Below are 21,584 nucleotides of genomic sequence, written 5' to 3'. Positions count from 1 at the left end.
CGTCCATATATTTGGAATTCATATTTGGAATCTGCATGTTTTGTTGTATATGAGTGGCTACCACTAAATTTACATTATATTGTTGTGCCTCGAGCAGTGGACTTTTGGTTTGTAGCCTCCACACTGCAGTCCATTGTTTCGACTACCTACTTGGAGGCTGCAAGCCCTACAAGAGGGATGTCAGACATGCAGCCCGGGGACCGAATCACGCCCCCAAAGGGCTCCTATCAGGCCCCTGAACAACTGGCTGTCATTTGCTTCCTTCTCCCTTTCTCTTGCTTCCTTCTGCATCACAGCTTGCTTTGCCAGGTTTGCTCAATCGCACAGGAGCGACAGAGCAAAGCCTCAATTTTCTCCATTGGTTGAGGCTCCTCCCTTGGGGAGGAAAGGGGGGGAGGAATAGATTGTTTTGCCAGACTCTCTCAATCGCACAGCACAGCTACTGAGCCAAGCCTCTCTTCCTTCTATTGGCTGAGGCTCCTTCCTTCGGAGGAAGGAATAGCTTGTTTTGGCAGGCTCTCTCAGTCACATAGCAGAACTACTGAGCCAAGCCTCTCTTCATTCTATGGTCGGAGGCTCCTCCCCCTCCCGGTTCCCTGAAGAAAGAAGGAAAGAGCCAGCGCTTCCTTTGCCCGCTTCCCTGGATCCCATGGCAGAGATACAAAGAAAGCACCTTTAAGACCAACAAATGCTAATGTTTTAAGCATGTTTTATTTAAAGCTTTTTAAAAAAAATCTTTGTGTCTATCCTTTATATCTCTGCTACCCGGCTTTACATTTTATGCCACACGGCCCAACAAGGTCTCATTTATGTGAGATCTGGCCCTCATGAAATATGAGTTGTACACCCTTGCCCCAGAAGGTTTCCCAAGCCCCACTTCCTCTTCCTTACCAATAAAAACAGCCGCCGCTCTCCGGATTGAGACTTGCGGGCACTGAAGGTGGTCCAAGCACTGGAGCAAGACGGCAGGAACGGTCTTCACCTTCCACGTCTGGCAAGACGAAGAGAAACCAAAGGCCAGAGATGAGCGAGGTCCTCCGACCAGAGCCGACTCAAGCACCAGGCAAATCAGGCATTTGCCCAGGACACCAACACAGCAGGGGCACCAAATTCAGTCTCTCCCCCCCCCCCACACCTCCAAGGCAAATCCCTCCTTTGCCTGTGTTCCCCAGCCTCATCCTCCCTCCCGTGCCCACCAGTTCCATTTCAAGAGAGCCAGTTTGGTGTAGTGGTTAAGTGCACGGACTCTTATCTGGGAGAACCGGGTTTGATTCCCCACTCCTCAGCTTGCACCTGCTAGCATGGCCTTGGGTCAGCCAGAGAGCTCTGGCTGACCCAAGGCCATTCCAGCAGGTGCAAGTGGAGGAGGGGGGAATCAAACCCGGTCCTCCCAGATAAGAGAGCTCTGGCTGACCCAAGGCCATTCCAGCAGCTGCAAGTGGAGGAGTGGGGGAATCAAACCTGGTTCTCCCAGATAAGAGAGCTCTGGCTGACCCAAGGCCATTCCAGCAGCTGCAAGTGGAGGAGGGGGGAATCAAACCCGGTTCTCCCATTTAAGAGAGCTCTGGCTGACCCAAGGCCATTCCAGCAGGTGCAAGTGGAGGAGGGGGGAATCAAACCCGGTTCTCCCATTTAAGAGAGCTCTGGCTGACCCAAGGCCATTCCAGCAGGTGCAAGTGGAGGAGGGGGGAATCAAACCCGGTTCTCCCATTTAAGAGAGCTCTGGCTGACCCAAGGCCATTCCAGCAGGTGCAAGTGGAGGAGGGGGGAATCAAACCCGGTTCTCCCATTTAAGAGAGCTCTGGCTGACCCAAGGCCATTCCAGCAGGTGCAAGTGGAGGAGTGGGGAATCAAACCCGGTTCTCCCAGATAAGAGAGCTCTGGCTGACCCAAGGCCATTCCAGCAGGTGCAAGTGGAGGAGGGGGGAATCAAACCCGGTTCTCCCATTTAAGAGAGCTCTGGCTGACCCAAGGCCATTCCAGCAGGTGCAAGTGGAGGAGGGGGGAATCAAACCCGGTTCTCCCATTTAAGAGAGCTCTGGCTGACCCAAGGCCATTCCAGCAGGTGCAAGTGGAGGAGGGGGGAATCAAACCCGGTTCTCCCATTTAAGACAGCTCTGGCTGACCCAAGGCCATTCCAGCAGGTGCAAGTGGAGGAGGGGGGAATCAAACCCGGTTCTCCCATTTAAGAGAGCTCTGGCTGACCCAAGGCCATTCCAGTAGCTGCAAGTGGAGGAGGGGGGAATCAAACCCGGTTCTCCCATTTAAGAGAGCTCTGGCTGACCCAAGGCGATTCCAGCAGGTGCAAGTGCAGGAGGGGGGAATCAAACCCGGTTCTCCCATTTAAGAGAGCTCTGGCTGACCCAAGGCCATTCCAGCAGGTGCAAGTGGAGGAGGGGGGAATCAAACCCGGTTCTCCCAGATAAGAGAGCTCTGGCTGACCCAAGGCCATTCCAGCAGCTGCAAGTGGAGGAGTGGGGAATCAAACCCGGTTCTCCCAGATAAGAGAGCTATGGCTGACCCAAGGCCATTCCAGCAGCTGCAAGTGGAGGAGTGGGGAATCAAACCCGGTTCTCCCAGATAAGAGAGCTATGGCTGACCCAAGGCCATTCCAGCAGCTGCAAGTGGAGGAGTGGGGAATCAAACCCGGTTCTCCCATTTAAGAGAGCTCTGGCTGACCCAAGGCCATTCCAGCAGGTGCAAGTGGAGGAGGGGGGAATCAAACCCGGTTCTCCCATTTAAGAGAGCTCTGGCTGACCCAAGGCCATTCCAGCAGGTGCAAGTGGAGGAGGGGGGAATCAAACCCGGTTCTCCCAGATAAGAGAGCTCTGGCTGACCCAAGGCCATTCCAGCAGCTGCAAGTGGAGGAGTGGGGAATCAAACCCGGTTCTCCCAGATAAGAGAGCTATGGCTGACCCAAGGCCATTCCAGCAGCTGCAAGTGGAGGAGTGGGGAATCAAACCCGGTTCTCCCAGATAAGAGAGCTATGGCTGACTCAAGGCCATTCCAGCAGCTGCAAGTGGAGGAGTGGGGAATCAAACCCGGTTCTCCCAGATAAGAGAGCTATGGCTGACCCAAGGCCATTCCAGCAGCTGCAAGTGGAGGAGTGGGGAATCAAACCCGGTTCTCCCAGATAAGAGAGCTATGGCTGACCCAAGGCCATTCCAGCAGCTGCAAGTGGAGGAGTGGGGAATCAAACCCGGTTCTCCCAGATAAGAGAGCTATGGCTGACCCAAGGCCATTCCAGCAGGTGCAAGTGGAGGAGGGGGGAATCAAACCCGGTTCTCCCATTTAAGAGAGCTCTGGCTGACCCAAGGCCATTCCAGCAGGTGCAAGTGGAGGAGGGGGGAATCAAACCCGGTTCTCCCATTTAAGAGAGCTCTGGCTGACCCAAGGCCATTCCAGTAGCTGCAAGTGGAGGAGGGGGGAATCAAACCCGGTTCTCCCATTTAAGAGAGCTCTGGCTGACCCAAGGCCATTCCAGCAGGTGCAAGTGGAGGAGGGGGGAATCAAACCCGGTTCTCCCATTTAAGAGAGCTCTGGCTGACCCAAGGCCATTCCAGCAGCTGCAAGTGGAGGAGGGGGGAATCAAACCCGGTTCTCCCATTTAAGAGAGCTCTGGCTGACCCAAGGCCATTCCAGCAGCTGCAAGTGGAGGAGTGGGGGAATCAAACCCGGTTCTCCCAGATAAGAGAGCTCTGGCTGACCCAAGGCCATTCCAGCAGCTGCAAGTGGAGGAGTGGGGAATCAAACCCGGTTCTCCCAGATAAGAGTTTGCCCATTTAACCACCACACCAAACTAATAGAAATAAAGTGCACAATTGTATCATCCCGAAACCATGCCCCTCGTCTCTCCCCCCGGTCTATGGAAACATTGCCTTCCACAAAACTGGTCCCTGGTGCCAAAAAGGCTGGGGACCACTGTACTAGATGACCCCGGGGATCGCTTCTAGCTCTATGATTCTACGATTCCCCAGGGAAAGGGGACGGCAGAAAACGACCCAGGTGCTTTGGGGAGATGGTGGAGGGTAACTTACAATTTGCCTGCAGAGGGTCTCTGCAATTTCAGGGTGATCGTGCCAGGCCTTCTTGCTGACAATCTTCTTGGGCAGGGTCCACCCCAGAAACCGGAAACACCTGATGAGAGCTTCCTGGCACCCCTGCAGGACAGAGATAAAGGAGGGTCAGCTGGGCACATGAAGACGCTGAGGGGGAAGGGTTTTTTTTTAACGTTTAAAAATGTATTCAGAAATGAAGTACAGCAACACGGGGGTACTCAAAAGCTGAGTTTCACGATTGAAACGCACTGCAGGTATTTATATAAGAGCCCCGTGGCGCAGAGCGGGAAAGCTGCAGTACTGCAGTCGGAGCCCTCTGCTCACGACCTGAGTTCGATCCCGGCGGAAGCTGGTTCAGGTAGCCGGCTCCAGCTCCACTCAGCCTTCCATCCTTCCGAGGTCGGTCAAACGAGTCCCCAGCTTGCTGGGGGGTGAGGGGAAGCGTAGATGACCGGGGAAGGCAATGGCAAACCACCCCGTAAAAAGTCTGCCTTGAAAACGTGAAAGCAACGTCACCCCAGAGTCGAAAATGAGGACTACCTTTACCTTTACAAGGTCTTTATTCCACTCCATGGCAATTAAAAAATGTGAAAATACACAGAGAATGAAATACAGTCAGGCCTCAGATTCAGCAGGAGCTCATAGGAGTGCAGCTCCTGAACCTTTCTGAGGGTTCCCCCTCTTCCTCCCCACCTACCTTGTCCATTGAACAGTGGGTGCAGCTGCATAACAATTCCTGGATGAGGAGAGCGGGCAGCCAGCCAGCCACCACGGACTTTGCCACACCCCCAGCAGCCCTCATTCACCCCTGGAGAAGCCCGCGCCACCCTTTCTCCACTTCTGATGTGATTTTGGGTGGTGGGTGGCTTCCTGGCCTTTTGACTAGGGGGGTGGGTGACCCAGGAAAGCCCCAGGTGAGCGAGGCCTGCTTGGGCTAGTTGGATCTCTAGCCAGCCCAAGCAGGCCTCACTGGCCCGGGGCTCTCCTTTCTTGCATCGGGTTGCTTTTGGCTGGGGGGGGGCATATGCTAATGAGTTATGCTAATGAGCTCTGCCACCTATTTTTTCTACAAAACAGCCCCTGAATACAATTGTTAAATAGGAATATCAATTTGTCAAAACTTCACAACACCAAAAGGTTTACATACATAAAACCAACAGGCCAAACGCGCTTCGACTTAATGTGGCCTATAGTCATAGAATCATAGAGTTGGAAGGGACCTCTAGGGTCATCTAGTCCAACCCCTTGCACAATGCAGGAAACTCACAAAGACCTTCCCCTGAATTCACAGGATCTTCATTGCTGTCCGATGGCCATCTAGCCTCTGTTGAAAAACCTCCAAGGAAGGAGAGCCCACCACCTCCCGAGGATAATAGAATTTAGTGGAAGGGACCTCCAGGGTCATCTAGTCCAACCCCCTGCACAATGCAGGAAACTCACAAACGCCTCCCCCAAAATTCACAGGATCTTCATTGCTGTCAGATGGCCAGCTAGCCTCTGTTGAAAAACCTCCAAGGAAGGAGAGCCCACCACCTCCCGAGGAAGCCTGTTCCACTGAGGAATCGCTCTAACGGTCAGGAAGTTCTTCCTAATGTTGAACCGGAAACTCTTCTGATTTGATTTCAACCCATTGGTTCTGGTCCTACCTTCTGGGGCCACAGAAAACAATTCCACCCCATCGTCTATATGACAGCCCTTCAAGGACTTGAAGATGGTGATCCTATCACTTCTCAGCCGCCTCCTCTCCAGGCTAAACATCCCCAGCTCCTTCAACCTTTCCTCACAGGACTTGGTCTCCAGACCCCTCACCATCTTCGTCGCCCTCCTCTGGACCCGTTCCAGCTTGCCTATATCCTTCTTAATGGATATCCTCTTCTTAATCATAATAAAAGAGCACTCTACAGACCTTTTAAACATATCAACATCTATAAAAGGGGAAAAGCTGGTTTATAATATTCCAAATGGAGGCTGACGTCTCATAAGAAGACCTATTGTATATTTTTGAGTCAATTCTCAAAAGCATCCGTTTCTCTCAACAATTGTTCTGCCTTTAAGCCAGTGCTCAGCATCTCTGATTATGTGTATAATCCTTTTGTATTACGTATTTATTCTACTGCAGACTGTTTGGGTTCATTCAGTTGCAGACAGTTTGGAAAAAGAGGTTATGTTAAAGTGCCTGTGTGCACTCTTGTGCACTCTATTGCAGTTTGTTTAAAAGCAGAGGCTTCTTAGAAGCAGGAGACTCTATTTAAAAACCTCCAAGGAAGGAGAGCCCACCACTTCCCAAGGAGGAAGCCTGTTCCACTAAGGAATCGCTTGAACGGTCAGGAAGTTCTTCCTAATGTTGAGCCGTAAACTTTTCTGGTTTAATTTCAACCCAGTGTTTCTGGTCTGACTTTCTGGGGCAACAGAAAACAATTCTGCACCATCTTCTATGTGACAGCCCTTCAAGTACTTGAAGACGGTGAGCCTATCACCTCTCAGTTGCCTCCTCTCCAGGCTAAACATCCCCAGCCCCTTCAACCTTTCCTCACAGGACTTGGTCTCCAGACCCTTCATCCTCTATAGGACAGCCCTTCAAGTACTTGAAGATGGTGATCCTATCACCTCTCAGCCGCCTCCTCTCCAGGCTAAACATGCCCAGCTCCTTCAACCTTTCCTCACAGGACTTGGTCTCCAGACCCTTCATCCTCTATAGGACAGCCCTTCAAGTACTTGAAGATGGTGATCCTATCACCTCTCAGCCGCCTCCTCTCCAGGCTAAACATCCCCAGCTCCTTCAACCTTTCCTCCTAGGACTTGGTCTCCAGACCCCTCATCCTCTATAGGACAGCCCTTCATGTACTTGAAGATGGTGATCCTATCACCTCTCAGCCACCTCCTCTCCAGGCTAAACATCCCCAGCTCCTTCAACCTTTCCTCACAGGACTTGGTCTTCAGACCCCCTCACCATCTTCGTCGCCCTCCTCAGGACCCGTTCCAGCTTATCTGTATCCTTCTTAAACTATGGTGACCAAAACTGAATACAATAGGTGGCCAGCAGTAGATCTGCAGATGTTTTTTTGCCTACAACTCCCATCAGCCCCAGCCATTGACCATGCTGGCTGGGGCTGATGGGAGTTGTAGGCAAAAAAACATCTGGAGAGCTGCCGTTGGCCACCCCTGCTCTAGGTGAAGTCTTATCAGAGCAGGGTAAAGCGATACCATCACTTCAAGTGATCTGGACACTATACTTCTGCTGATGCAGCCCAAAATTGCATTGGCCTTCGTAGCCACCACATCACACTGTGGACTCATGTTCAGTGCACCTTTTATGGTCCATTAAGACCCCTAAATCCTTTTCACACTAATTACTGCCAAGGCAAGTCTTCCCCATCCTATAACGATGCATTTAGCTTTTTCTACATAAATTCCCAGTTAAAATTCATTTTAGTTGTCTCAGCCCTGTTTTCCAGCCTGTCAACGTCATCCTGTATCCTGTTTCTGTCTTCTATTGTATCTGCAACCGCTCCCAATTTAGTATCACCTGCAAATTTAATAAGCATTCCCTCTATTCCTTTATTCAAATCATTTATGTAGACACTGAACAAAACAGGTCCCAGGACAGATCCTTGAGGCACTCCACTTGTCACTCCTTTCCAAAAGGATGAACCATTCACAAGCACTCTTTAGTTGCAACTTGTCAACTAGTTACAGATCCACCTAACAGTAACAGGATCCAAACCACATTTTACCAACTTGTCAGCAAAGATAGTATATGGAACCTTATCAAAAGCTTTTACTGAAATCAAGATATACTATGTTTATAGCACTCCCCTGATCCAGCAAGGTAGTAACTTCCTCGAAAAAAGAGATCAGGTTAGTCTGACATGATTTGTTCTTGAGAAACCCATGCTGGCTCTTAGTAATCACAGCCATCTTTTCTGATTGTTTGATGATTTGTTCTAAAACTTTTCCAGGTATACATGTCAAGTTGACAGGTTGGTAGTTTCAATTGCTAAAAACAATGTGCAGGCTTGGGAATTAGAAACCTGCAAGACAGACATTCAGGTAGCTGAATCTCTGCCCATCTGGAGCATTACAAAAAAGCTCAGCTTCCATTATGTCCTTCTAATTTACAGTCTGACCTTCCTGATTCTGCAAATCCGGCACAGGGAAGGGTGGGAAGCGAGACTCACCTTCACCACCTCGGGCTCCTCATCTTGTAGGTGAAGGAGCAGCGGGACCAGACTCTGGGTCACCTGCTCCTGGATGAGGTACTTCTCCTTCTTCTTCACCACGTTGGGCAGCTCAGAAAAGAGGGCGATGGCAGAGCTGCGGGCCTTGGCGTCTGCCTGGAGGCGAGAAAAGACCGCGACGAGAGGGATCTCAACTGGAGAGACTGGGAGTCGGAACGGGAAGAGACTAATTGGTGGCTGCAGGGGGGAGGACAACCAAAGGGGAGGATTTAGCGAGTGAACGACCAGCTGCTTCTGCTGTTTTCTGGCTGTCACTGACCAACACTGGCCTTTACTTTAACCCTCACTGACCAACTACTGGCCCTCAACGAGCAACCCCTACATTTAACCCTCAATGACTCTGTACCCTCACTGAGCAACTCTTACATTTTATCCTCATTGGCTAGGTACCCTTATTGAGCAACTCCTATTTAACCCTCGCTGACCAACTATTTGCTCTTACTGAGAAATTCCAGCATTTAACCCTCAATGACTCTATACCCTCACTGAGCAACCCCTACATTTAACCCTGACTAGGTAACCTCACTGAGTTTAACTGACTAGGTAACCTCACTGAGCAACTTCTATTTAACCCTCACTGACCAACTATTTGCTCTCACTGAGGAATTCCAGCATTTAACCCTCAATGACTCTGTACTCTCACTGAGCAACCTCTACATTTAACCCTCACTGACTAGGTACCCTCACTGAGCAACTTCTATTTAACCCTCACTGACCAACTATTTCCTCTCACTAAGGAATTCCAGCATTTAACCCTCAATGACTCTGTACCCTCACTGAGGAACCCCTGCATTTAACCCTCACTGGCTAGGTACCCTTACTGGGCAACTCCTATTTAACCCTCACTGACCAACTCACTGAGGTCTCACTGAGGAACTCCAACATTTAACCCTCAATGACTCTGTATCCTCACTGAGCAACCCATACATTTAATCCTCACTGACAAGGAAGGAAGGAAGGAAGGAAGGAAGGAAGGAAGGAAGGAAGGAAGGAAGGAAGGAAGGAAGGAAGGAAGGAAGGAAGGAAGGAAGGAAGGAAGGAAGGAAATAGATGGGGGAAGGAGAGGTGGAAAGAAAGCAACTTTACCTTTATATGCATTCTCCAAGCCGCCAGCTGGGCTTTGAGGAGTGATTTAAGGAGAGAAATGCCTTCTCCAAGCCAACTGACAGGGTGGTGGGGGCTCAGATAGCCACACAATATGTGTGAAAGAGCCACATGTGGCTCCCGAGCCAAAGTTTGGCCACCCCTGGTCACAGAACAGAATCATAGAATCATAAAGTTGGAAGGGACCTCCAGAGCCATCTAGTCGAACCCCCTGTACAATGCAGGAAACTCACAAACACCTCCCTCTAAATTCACAAGATCTTCATGGCTGTCAGATGGCCATCTAGCCTCTGTTGAAAAACTTCCAAGGAAGGAGAGCCCACCACCTCCCGAGGAAGCCTGTTCCACCGAGGAACCGCTCTAATGGTCAGGAAGTTCTTCCTAATGTTCTGGTCCTACCTTCTGGGGCCACAGAAAACAATTCCACACCCTCCTCTATATGACAGCCCTTCAAGGACTTGCAGATGGTGATCATATCACTGCTCAGCTGCCTCCTCTCCAGGCTAAACATGCCCAGCTCCTTCAACCTTTCCTCATAGGACTTGGTCTCCAGATCCCTCACTATCTTCGTCACCCTCCTTTGGACCCATTCCAGCTTGTCTATGAATGACCCTTCTTAAAATGTGGTGCCCAAAACTGAACACCAGACTCCAGGTGAGGTCTTACCAGAGCAGAGTAAAGCGATACCATCATTTCACGTGATCTGGACACTGTACTTCTGTTAATACAGCCCAAAATTGCATTTGCCTTTTTAGCCACCACATCACACTGTTGACTCATTTTCAGCGTATGATCCACTAAGACCCCTAGATCCTTTTCGCACATACTGCTGCTAAGATAAGTCTCCCCCATTCTATAACCATGCATTGGATTTTTCCTACCTAAATGTAGAACTTTACATTTATCCCTGTTAAAATGCATTTTATTGATTTTAGCCCAGTTTTCCAGCCTGTCTAGGTCATCCTGTATCCTGTTTCTGTCTTCTTCTGTGTTTGCAACCCTTCGCAATTTTGTATCATCAGCAAATTTAATAAGCATTCCCTCTATTCCTTCATCCAAATCATTTATAAAGATGTTGAACAAAACAGGTGCCAGGACAGATCCTTGAGGCACTCCACTTGTCACTCCTCTCCAAGAGGATGAGGAACCATTCACAAGCACTCTTTGGGTGTGATCTGTCAACCAGTTACAGATGCACCTAACAGTGACAGGATCCAAACCACATTTTACCAACTCGTCAACAAAGATAGTATCTGGAATCTTATCAAAAGCTTTGCTGTAATCAAGATATACTATGTCTACAGCACTCCCCTGATTCAGCAAGGTAGTCACTTTCTCAAAAAAAGAGATCAGGTTAGTCTGACATGACTTGTTCTTGAGAAACCCATGCTGGCTCTTAGTAATCACATCCATTCTTTTTAAATGTTCAAGGACCGACTGATGATTTGTTCTAAAACTTTTCCAGGTATAGACATTAAGCTGATGGGTCGGTAGTTACCCGGATCCTCTTTTTTCCTCTTCATGAAGATGAGGACAACATTCGCCCGCCTTCAATCTTCCGGCACCTCTCCTGTTCTCCAAGAATTCTTAAAAATAATAGCCAGAGGCTCAGAAATTACATCCGCAAGCTCTCTTAGAACACTTGGATGCAATTCATCTGGCCCTGAGGACTTAGTTTCATTTAAAGAAACTAGGTGTTTATGTACTACCCCTATGCTGATCTTAGGTTGGAACTTCATACCCTCCTTATATGTTCTGTTTTTGCCATGTTGAGCACCGTTTCCCTCAGAAGAGAAGACTGAGGGAAAGTAGGAACTGAGCCGTTCCGCCCTCTCTTCATTGCCCCTTACAATTTCACTTCCTTGCCCTCGCAATGGGCCTACCACATCCTTGCTCTTTTTCTTACTCTGAACTTAAGAAAAGAACCCTTTTTTTGTTGTTTTTAGCATCTTTGGCCAGCCTAAGCTCTTGCTGAGCTTCAGGTTTCCTAACTTTTTCTCTACAAGCACTGGTGATTGGTTTCTATTCATCCTTGGTTATAAGGCCCTCCTTCCAATTCCTAAAGGAGCCTTTTTAAATTTCTCTTTAGAGGCTCATCCACGGTGGAACGGGCCACATCTTACCATGTTGAACAAAGGAAGCAGCTTCTCAGCGAGGCTGACAATGTCGTTCCTGTGCATGAACTTCAAGAGGTTCTGGATGGCGACGATCCCCTCCGTGACCACTCTGCCGTCGTTCTCCTCCAAACTCCCCAGGAGCAAAGGCAACAGAGCCTTGACCTCTTCCACCTGCAAACAGGAAGTAACTGAGGATTGGTCTCCCCCCTTCTTCTTCACACCAAGCACAACAATCGAGGAATTCACTCCTTGATGGCTTAGGGCCGAAGTCCCCCGTGTGGTGCCTTTGAGTGGCATTGTGCCCACCAATACCTTTCCTGGTGCTTGCCATGTGCTTTTAGAAAATGGGTGGGGCGAGCTGGGCTTCTGTGAGAGCCAGTTAATGTAGTGGTTAAGTGTGTGGATTCTTATCTGGGAGAACCGGGTTTGATTCCCCACTCCTCCCCTTGCACCTGCTGGAATGGCCTTGGGTCAGCCAGAGCTCTGGCAGAGGTTGTCCTTGAAAGGGCAGCTGCTGTGAGAGTCCTCTCAGTCCCACCCACCTCACAGGGTGTCTGTTCTGGGTGGGGGGTGGACAAGGTAAAAGACAGAGTGTTGGACTGGATGGGCCATTGGCCTGATCCAACAGGGCTTCTCTTATGTTCTTATGTGACACAGAGTGTTGGACTGGAGGGGCCTTTGGCCTGATCCAACAGTGCTTCTCTTATGTTCTTATGTGACACAGAGTGTTGGACTGGAGGGGCCATTGGCCTGATCCAACAGGGCTTCTCTTATGTTCTTATGTGACACAGAGTGTTGGACTGGAGGGGCCACTGGCCTGATCCAACATGGCTTCTCTTATGTTCTTATGTGACACAGAGTGTTGGACTGGAGGGGCCATTGGCCTGATCCAACAGTGCTTCTCTTATGTTCTTATGTGACACAGAGTGTTGGACTGGATGGGCCATTGGCCTGATCCAACAGGGCTTCTCTTATGTTCTTATGTGACACAGAGTGTTGGACTGGAGGGGCCATTGGCCTGATCCAACAGGGCTTCTCTTATGTTCTTGTGTGACACAGAGTGTTGGACTGGATGGGCCATTGGCCTGATCCAACAGGGCTTCTCTTATGTTCTTATGTGACACAGAGTGTTGGACTGGAGGGGCCATTGGCCTGATCCAACAGGGCTTCTCTTATGTTCTTGTGTGACACAGAGTGTTGGACTGGATGGGCCATTGGCCTGATCCAACAGGGCTTCTCTTATGTTCTTGTGTGACACAGAGTGTTGGACTGGAGGGGCCATTGGCCTGATCCAACAGGGCTTCTCTTATGTTCTTATGTGACACAGAGTGTTGGACTGGATGGGCCATTGGCCTGATCCAACAGGGCTTCTCTTATGTTCTTGTGTGACACAGAGTGTTGGACTGGATGGGCCATTGGCCTGATCCAACAGGGCTTCTCTTATGTTCTTATGTGACACAGAGTGTTGGACTGGAGGGGCCACTGGCCTGATCCATCATGGCTTCTCTTATGTTCTTATGTGACACAGAGTGTTGGACTGGAGGGGCCACTGGCCTGATCCATCATGGCTTCTCTTATGTTCTTATGTGACACAGAGTGTTGGACTGGAGGGGCCACTGGTCTGATCCAACATGGCTTCTCTTATGTTCTTAGATGGTGAATTCAGATGAGGAAATCCGAAGGCCTTTCCTCACCTTATCCGGATGGATGGCCAGGATGCCCAGCCCTCGCAGGCCAAGAGAACGGACCTCTGGGCTAGGATACCGGGTCCATTCCTCCACAATGTCCAGAATCTGATCTTCAGGCAAGTGGTCAATCTCTTGGTAATGGAGCAACTGGGGAACAAAACAAATCCGCACATCTTTTTGCTCAGCCAGATTAACAGCACTCTGACTAACCTCCTGGAGAACAAAGCTGGAGTCCAGTGGCCCCTTTAAGACCAACAAAGTTTAATTCTGGGTGTGAGCTTTCATGTGCAGGCACAATAAGCTTGTAGCCGGAATTAAAACTTTGTTGGTCTTAAAGGTGCCACTGGACTCCAGCTTTGTTCTGCTGCTAAGGGCTTATTTTTTGCGGCAGGAGCTCCTTTGCATATTAGGCCACACACCCCTGATATAGCCAATCCTCCAAGAGCTTACAGGGCTCTTCTTACAGGGCCTATTGTAAGCTCCATAAGGATTGGCTACATCAGGGACATGTGGCCTAATATGCAAAGGAGCTCTTGCTACAAAAAAGCCATCTATCTATCTATCTATCTATCTATCTATCTATCTATCTATCTATCTATCTATCTATCTATCTATCTATCTATCTATCTATCTATCTATCTATCTATCTATCTATCTATCTATCTATCTATCTATCTATCTATCTATCTATCTATCTATCTACCTACCTACCTACCTACCTACCTACCTACCTACCTACCTACCTACCTACCTACCTACCTATCTATCTATCTATCTATCTATCTATCTATCTATCTATCTATCTATCTATCTATCTATCTATCTATCTATCCATCCATCCATCCATCCATCCATCCATCTATTGTCTGTCTGTCTGTCTGTCGGACCGGATCTATATGTTTTTTGAAGGGGAGGGCAAAATTAAATAATGACACCCCCTTTTGGGCCATTCTATCTTATGATCCCATAGAATACAATGGACTCCGTACCCAATTTGGAGCCCCCCCTCCGTCGGCGCCCGGGGCAATTACCCCCCTCTGCCCCTCTCTAGATCCAGAGCTGTCTGTCTATCTACCTACCTATTACTTTTTTTGTAGCAGGAACTCCTTTGCCTATTAGGCCACACCTCCCTGATGTAGCCAATCCTCCAAGAGCTTCCAGGGCTTTTAGTCCAGGGCCTGCTGTTAGCTCCAGGAGGATTGGCTACATCAGAGGGGTGTGGCCTAATAGGCAAAGGAGTTCCTGCTATTAAAAAAGCCCTGATATTAGACCGCACACCCCTGTTGTAGCCAATCCTCCAAGAGCTTGCAGGGCTCTTCGTACAGGGCTGACCGTAAGCTTCAGGAGGATTGGCTGCATCCGGGGGGTGTGGCCCAATAGGCAAAGGAGTTCCTGTTATAAAAAAGCCCTGCTGTTAGGCCACACACCCCTGATGTAGCCAATCCCCCAAGAGTTTACAGGGCTCTTCATGCAGGGCCTGCTGTAAGCTCTTGGAGGATTGGCTGCATCAGGGCTGTGTGGCCTAACATGCAAAGGAGTTCCTGCTACAAAAAAAAAGCCGTGCAGTGCTGTTTCAAACCAACATGGCTACCCAACTGAATCTATCTTCTGGAGAATTAGGGCTGCCAAGCCCCCAGTCCAGGTGGGAAATCCCCCTCCTGGGAGGTTCCCAACCTGCCAGCCCACATTGGGCCGGCGGGGGGAACCTCCCCCTACATCGCTGTCGTGATGACATTGCCCGGAAGTGACATCATCAAAATGGCGGCATCCCAGTGCGGGGCCACTCTAGGCGTTTCCGGGAAAACTCTATGGTTTTCCTGGACGCTCTAGCCATTTTGGGAGGGGAAACTCTATGGCAGGGGTGGCCAGTGGTAGCTCTCCAGATGTTTTTTGCCTACAACTCCCATCAGCCCCAGCCATTGACCATGCTGGCTGGGGTCGATGGGAGTTGTAGGCAAAAAACATCGGGAGAGCTACCGCTGGCCACCCCTGCTCTATGGTGTACCATAGAGTTTTTACCTCCCAAATGGCTAGAGCGTCAGGGAGAACCATAGAAAAAGCTTGCACCTTGAATAAAACTTCATGGTTTCTTAAAGGTGCTTTTGGATCTCCTTGAAGGAGTGTAAGTTTACACTCCTTCAAGGGGGCCATATACTTCTTGGGAGGTTCACTTTTGGCCCTCAGCATCGTGCTTCTACGACTGGGTGAACCCTGCTACACAGAAACCAAACACCCCAGCAACACTCCCTGGACTCTTACCTCTACAAAGAAAGCGATGGCCGTCGGCGTGGATTTCTCACTGCCTTTGTGGAGGAGAGAGAACAATAAATCCAGGATCCTCGTGATCTCTGGGCAAGCAAAATGCAGCATGGCTCTGTTGCGTTATGAAACAAAAGAGAACGTTACGGATGACCACGATTTGGAGGTGGGGGTGGAGTCCAGGAAGGGAGCTTAGTAGGGTTGCCAATCCCCAGGTGGGGGGCAGGGGATCCCACGGTTTGGAGGCCCTCCGCCCGCTTCAGGGCCGTCAGAAAGCGGGGGGAGGGGAGGGAAATGTCTGCTGGGAACTCTATTATTCCCTAGGGAGATTTATTCCTATAGAAAATCATGGAGAATTGATCCGCGGGTATCTGGGGCTCTGGGGGGGCTGTTTTTTTGGGGTAGAGGCACCAAATTTTCAGTATAGCATCTAGTGCCTCTCCTCAAAATACCTCTAAAGTTTCAAAAAGATTGGACCAGGGGGTCCAATTCTATGAGCCCCGAAAGAAGGTGCCCCTATCCTTCATTATTTCCTATGGAAGGAAGGCATTGAAAAGGTGTGCGGTCCCTTTAAATGTGACGGCCAGAACTCCCTTTGGAGTTCAATGATGCTTGTCACAGCCTTGATCTTGGCTCCACCCCTAATGTCTCCTGGCTGCATCCCCAAAGTCTCCTGGCTCCACCCCCAAGGTCCCCAGGTATTTCTTGAATTGGACTTGGCAACCCTATCCTACCCCCACCCCAAAGTCTCCTGGCTCCATCCCCAAAATCTCCTGGCTCCACCCCCCAAGTCCCCAGATATTTCTTGAATTGGGCCTGGCAACCCTAGAGCTTAGCTGTGGATTCCCCCCCCACCCCCACCCCCCAAAAAACTGACATTTTCTTCAGAGGACCTGATCTTTCTAGGGTTGCCAGTCCCCAGGTGGGTAAAACACAACAAGAAACCACAACGTACAGAGAATTAGAAACAACAGACAAAACACTGTGCAAAACAACGTTTTTCAGAAATCCATATAATCATCATTTAATTTCGCTCATAATCATTATTCTTAGCCGCTCATGTAGCAATTCATTCGAAATTTTAAGTCCATAAAGCAACTAAAAAAAAAATCCACTTCCTGGATGCTCGAAGTCAAAACGGGACCGGTCCCTGCTGATTCCTCAACTTCCAGATGCAGGTAGTGCCGTGGAGAATGCTTGTCATATCCTTTAGGCAGCAGTCCTCAATCCAACCGGCACGGTGACACGATTCCGGCTATTATCGTGTTTCATAAAGACTTCTACTTAGCCACAGTGAGCGACTGGGAACCGGCGCTAAGGCAACCGCTCTCAAAATTCCCATAGGGTATAATGGAAAATTGATCTGTGGGTATCTGGGCTCTGGGGGGGGGCTGTTTTTTGAGGAAGAGACACCACATTTTCAGTGCAGCATTCAGTGCCTCTTCTCAAAATACCCTCCAAGTTTCAAAAGGATTGGACCAGGGGGTCCAATTCTATGAGCCCCAAAACAAGAAGAAGATTTTTGGATTTATATCCCGCCTTATACTCTGAATCTCAGAATCTCAGAGCGGTCACAATCTCCTTTACCTCCCCCCCCCCACAACAGACACTCTGTGGGGTAGGTGGGGCTAAGAGTGCTTTTACAGCAGCTGCCCTTTCAAGGACAGCTTCTATGAAAGCTATGGCTGACCCAAGGCCATCTCAGCAGGTGCAAGTGGAGGAGTGGGGAATCAAACCCGGTTCTCCCAGGTAAGAGTCCATGCACTTAACCGCTACACCAAACTGGCTCTCTACACCAAACAAGGTGTAGAACCACTGCACCAAAGGTGTAGAACCCAGTTGTAGAATCACTACACTACATCCTGGATTTATTGTAACCACTGCACCAAACAAGGTTCCCCTATCCTTCATGATTTCCAATGGAGGGAAGTCATTTAAAAAGGGGTGTAGTCCCTTTAAATGTGATGGCCAGAACTCCCTTTGGAGTTCAGTCATTCTTGTTACAACCTTGCTGATGGCTCCACCCCCAAAGTCTCCTGGCTCCACCCCCAAAGTCTCCTGGCTCCACCTCCAAAGTCCGCAGATATTTCTTGAATTGGAGTTGGTAACCCTACTTGCTTCCGGGCTCCATTGTTCAAACCCTCTGTGAGAATTCTGCTGAACTCTTAAGATTTGACAAACTGTCTAATATTCCCCCCCCCCCCCCCCAAAAATGGGAAAATAACCAAAACATATAAAGCAGACAGATGGAAACCTTCCTCGTGCCACTGTGGCCCCCTAGGAGAAAGTAATTTAAAAAGTATGCTGGAAATATGCTGAAAGTTATAATTCCAGAAGCATTTTAAGGTAGCTGCTGAGCTCATAAGAACATAAGAGAAGCCATGTTGGATCAGGCCAGTGGCCCTTCCAGTCCAACACTCTGTGTCACATAAGAACATCAGAGAAGACATGTTGGATCAGGCCAATGGCCCCTCCAGTCCAACACTCTGTGTCACATAAGAACATAAGAGAAGACATGTTGGATCAGGCCAATGGCCCCTCCAGTCCAACGCTCTGTGTCACATAAGAACATAAGAGAAGCCATGTTGGATCCGGTCAGCGGCCCATCCAGTCCAACACTCTGTGTCACATAAGAACATAAGAGAAGACGTGTTGGATCAGGCCAATGGCCCATCCAGTCCATCAATCTGTGTCACATAAGAACATAAGAGAAGCCCTGTTGGATCAGGCCAGTGGTCCATCCAATCCAACACTCTGTGTCACATAAGAACATAAGAGAAGACATGTTGCATCAGGCCAATGGCCCATCCAGTTCAACACTCTGTGTCACATAAGAACATAAGAGAAGCCATGTTGGATCCGGTCAGTGGCCCATCCAGTCCAACACTCTGTGTCACATAAGAACATAAGAGAAGATATGTTGGATCAGGCTAGTGGCCCATCCAACACTCTGTGTCACATAAGAACGTAAGAGAAGCCCTGTTGGATCAGGGCAATGGCCCCTCCAGTCCATCAATCTGTGTCACATAAGAACATAAGAGAAGCCATGTTGGATCAGGCCAGTGGTCCATCCAATCCAACACTCTGTGTCACATAAGAACATAAGAGAAGCCGTGTTGGATCAGGCCAGTGGTCCATCCAATCCAACACTCTGCGTCACATAAGAACATAAAAGAAGCCATGTTGGATCAGGCCAATGGCCCATCCAGTCCAACACTCTGTCACACAGTGGCCAATATATGTCTGTGTGTGTGTGTGTATATATATACATACACACACACACACACATATATAATAGCCACTGATGGACCTCTGCTCCATATTTTTATCCAATCCCCTCTTGAAGCTGGCTATGCTTGTAGCCACCACCACCTCCTGTAGCAGCGAATTCCACATGTTAATCACCCTTTGGGTGAAGAAGGACTTCCTTTTATCCGTTTTGTTGACCCCTGAAGCGGGGGGAGGGCCTCCAAACCGGAGGATCCCCCTGTCCCCACCTGGGGATTGGCAACCCTAGTTTAAATTAAGGGCGGATAGGTGCCAGATGGATATGAGGGGCTGTTTTTGTTTTTCCCTGTGAGAGTAGTTCAGCAGTGGAATGGGCTACCATGGGAAGCGGTGAGCTCTCCCTCCCCGGCAGTCTTCAAGTAACAGCTGGACAAACCGCGGTCAAGGATTCTTCAGGCTGATCCTACACTGAGCAGGGGGTTGGACTAGATGGCCTCCGCGGCTCCCTCCCGGCTCTACCGTTCTGTGACTAGTCTGCAGTAGAACAGCTAGATTAGAATTCCATGGTACCTTACTAGGGGTGCCAGCCTCCAGGTGGGACCTGGAGATCCCCCTCCCCCCAAATCAGCCCTCATCTCCGCGCTGCAGAGATCAGTCCCCTTGGAGAAATTGGATGCTTTGGAGGGGGGACCCTACGGCATTGGAGCTACTGAAGTCCCTGTTCTCCCCTGTCTCTAGGAGTTTCATAACCTGGGTCTTCTGCCTTCCCATCCTCTGCTTGTGGCTTCTTAGGGGCCCAGTTATGGTGGGGAGGGGTGTGGGCATTCGCGTCTCACCTGGCCAGAAGCGTCACCCCCTGGAGCTGGTCTTTGACGTCCTGCAGCATGGCCCAGCCCTTCTTCTCCATGAACGTGACCTCGTAGCGGCATCCCATGCGCAGCAGCAGCAGCTTGAGGGTCTCCGTCGCAAAGCTAAACACACCCAGCCGGGGCCGGATAAGCAATTAGGCCACGGAGGCATTGGCCTAAGGGCCCCTACGCCTTTAGGGGTCCCAGGCCAGCTTTCCCCCCTCCCGGTTTCCCCCCTGCTTGCAGCCCTCCCAGCCTGCAGGGGCAGCCTGCAACTGAGCCGCTCTTTGCCCAGCTTGCCCGGTGTGGCGGCTGCTGCTGTCTAGAGTTGCCAAGTCCAATTCAATAAATCTCTGGGGACTTTGGGGGTGGAGCCAGGAGACTTTGGGGGTGGAGCCTGGAGCAAGGTTGTGACAAGCATCACGGAACTCCAAAGGGAGTGCTGGCCCTCACATTTAAAAGGGACTGCACGCCTTTTCAATGCCTTTCCTCCGTTGGAAAGAATGAAGGAGAGGGGCACATTGTTTTGGGGCTCGCAGAATTGGACCCCCTGGCCCAATCCTTTTGCAACTTGGAGGGTGTTCTGAGGAGAGGCACCAGATGCTATGCGGCAAAAGCGGTGCCGCTACCTCAAAAACAGCACCCCCCGCCCAGAGTCCCAGATTTCCGTGGATCAATTCATTATTCCCTGTGGGAATGAGTCTCCATGGGGAATAACGGAGTGCCCAGCAGACACTTCCCTCTTCCCCCCCTCCCGCTCTCTGATGACCCTGAAGTGGGAAGAGGGCCTCCAAACTAGGGGATCCCCTGCCCCTAACTGGGGATTGGCAACCCTACTGCTGTCATTGTTGCCAAGCCGGAAGTTGCAGTTAGTGCAGAATGCCGCTGCCCGGCTGTTATTAGGGCTCCCACGACGGGAGCACATTTGGCCGGGGCTTCGGGATCTGCACTGGCTGCCAATAATATACCGAGTCCGGTACAAGGTGCTGGTTATTACCTTTAAAGCCCTATATAGCCTAGGGACCTGCCTACCTTAGGGACCGTCTCTCCCTACATGTTCCCCAGAGAGTACTGAGATCGGGTTCTCAAAACCTGCTTGTAATCCCCGGGCCAAAGGAGGCCCGTCTGAAATCTACCAGGGACAGGGCCTTTTCGGTAATGGCGCCTTGCTGGTGGAACCAGCTGCCAGAAGAGGTGAGGGCCCTGCAGGACCTTGGGCAGTTCCGCAGGGCCTGCAAGACAGCCCTCTTCCGGCTGGCCTATAACTAACTGACATTGAAGAAGATGAAGATATTGGATTTTATCCCGCCCTCCACTCCGAAGAGTCTCAGAGCGGCTCACAATCTCCTTTACCTTCCTCCCCCACAACAGTCACCCTGTGAGGTGGGTGGGGCTGGAGAGGGCTCTCACAGCAGCTGCCCTTTCAAGGACAACCTCTCCCAGAGCCATGGCTGACCTAAGCCCATGCTAGCAGCTGCAAGTGGAGGAGTGGGGAATCAAACCCGGTTCTCCCAGATAAGAGAGCTCTGGCTGACCCAAGGCCATTCCAGCAGCTGCAAGTGGAGGAGTGGGGAATCAAACCCGGTTCTCCCAGATAAGAGTCCGCACACTTAACCACTACACCAAACCGGCTCTCCGGTTTGGAAACTTTATGGAAGATTGTAGTGTCTCATTTCGGCAGATCGCTTGTTCTATATGTTTTACTATATTACTGTTTTAAATTGTCTCAATTGACATATTTTTAAATCCATTGTCGACAATTAAAGCCAAACTTTATGTTAGATTTTATATATTGTGAGCCGCCCTGAGCCGCTTCGGCGGGAAGGGCGGGATATAAATTGAAATAAACTGAAACTGAACATAAGAACATAAGAGAAGCCATGTTGGATCAGGCCAATGTCCCCTCCAGTCCAACACTCTGTGTCACACAGTGGCCAAAAAAAATGTATATATATATACACACACACACTGTGGCTAATAGCCACTGATGGACCTCTGCTCCATATTTTTATCTAAACCCTTCTTGAAGATGGCTATACTTGTG

The sequence above is a fragment of the Heteronotia binoei genome, chromosome 3 (genome assembly GCF_032191835.1).
Source record: "Heteronotia binoei isolate CCM8104 ecotype False Entrance Well chromosome 3, APGP_CSIRO_Hbin_v1, whole genome shotgun sequence".
Lineage (NCBI taxonomy): Eukaryota > Metazoa > Chordata > Lepidosauria > Squamata > Gekkonidae > Heteronotia > Heteronotia binoei.
The sequence above is the reverse complement of the archived record's forward strand: the minus strand, read 5'-3'. Positions refer to the sequence as shown.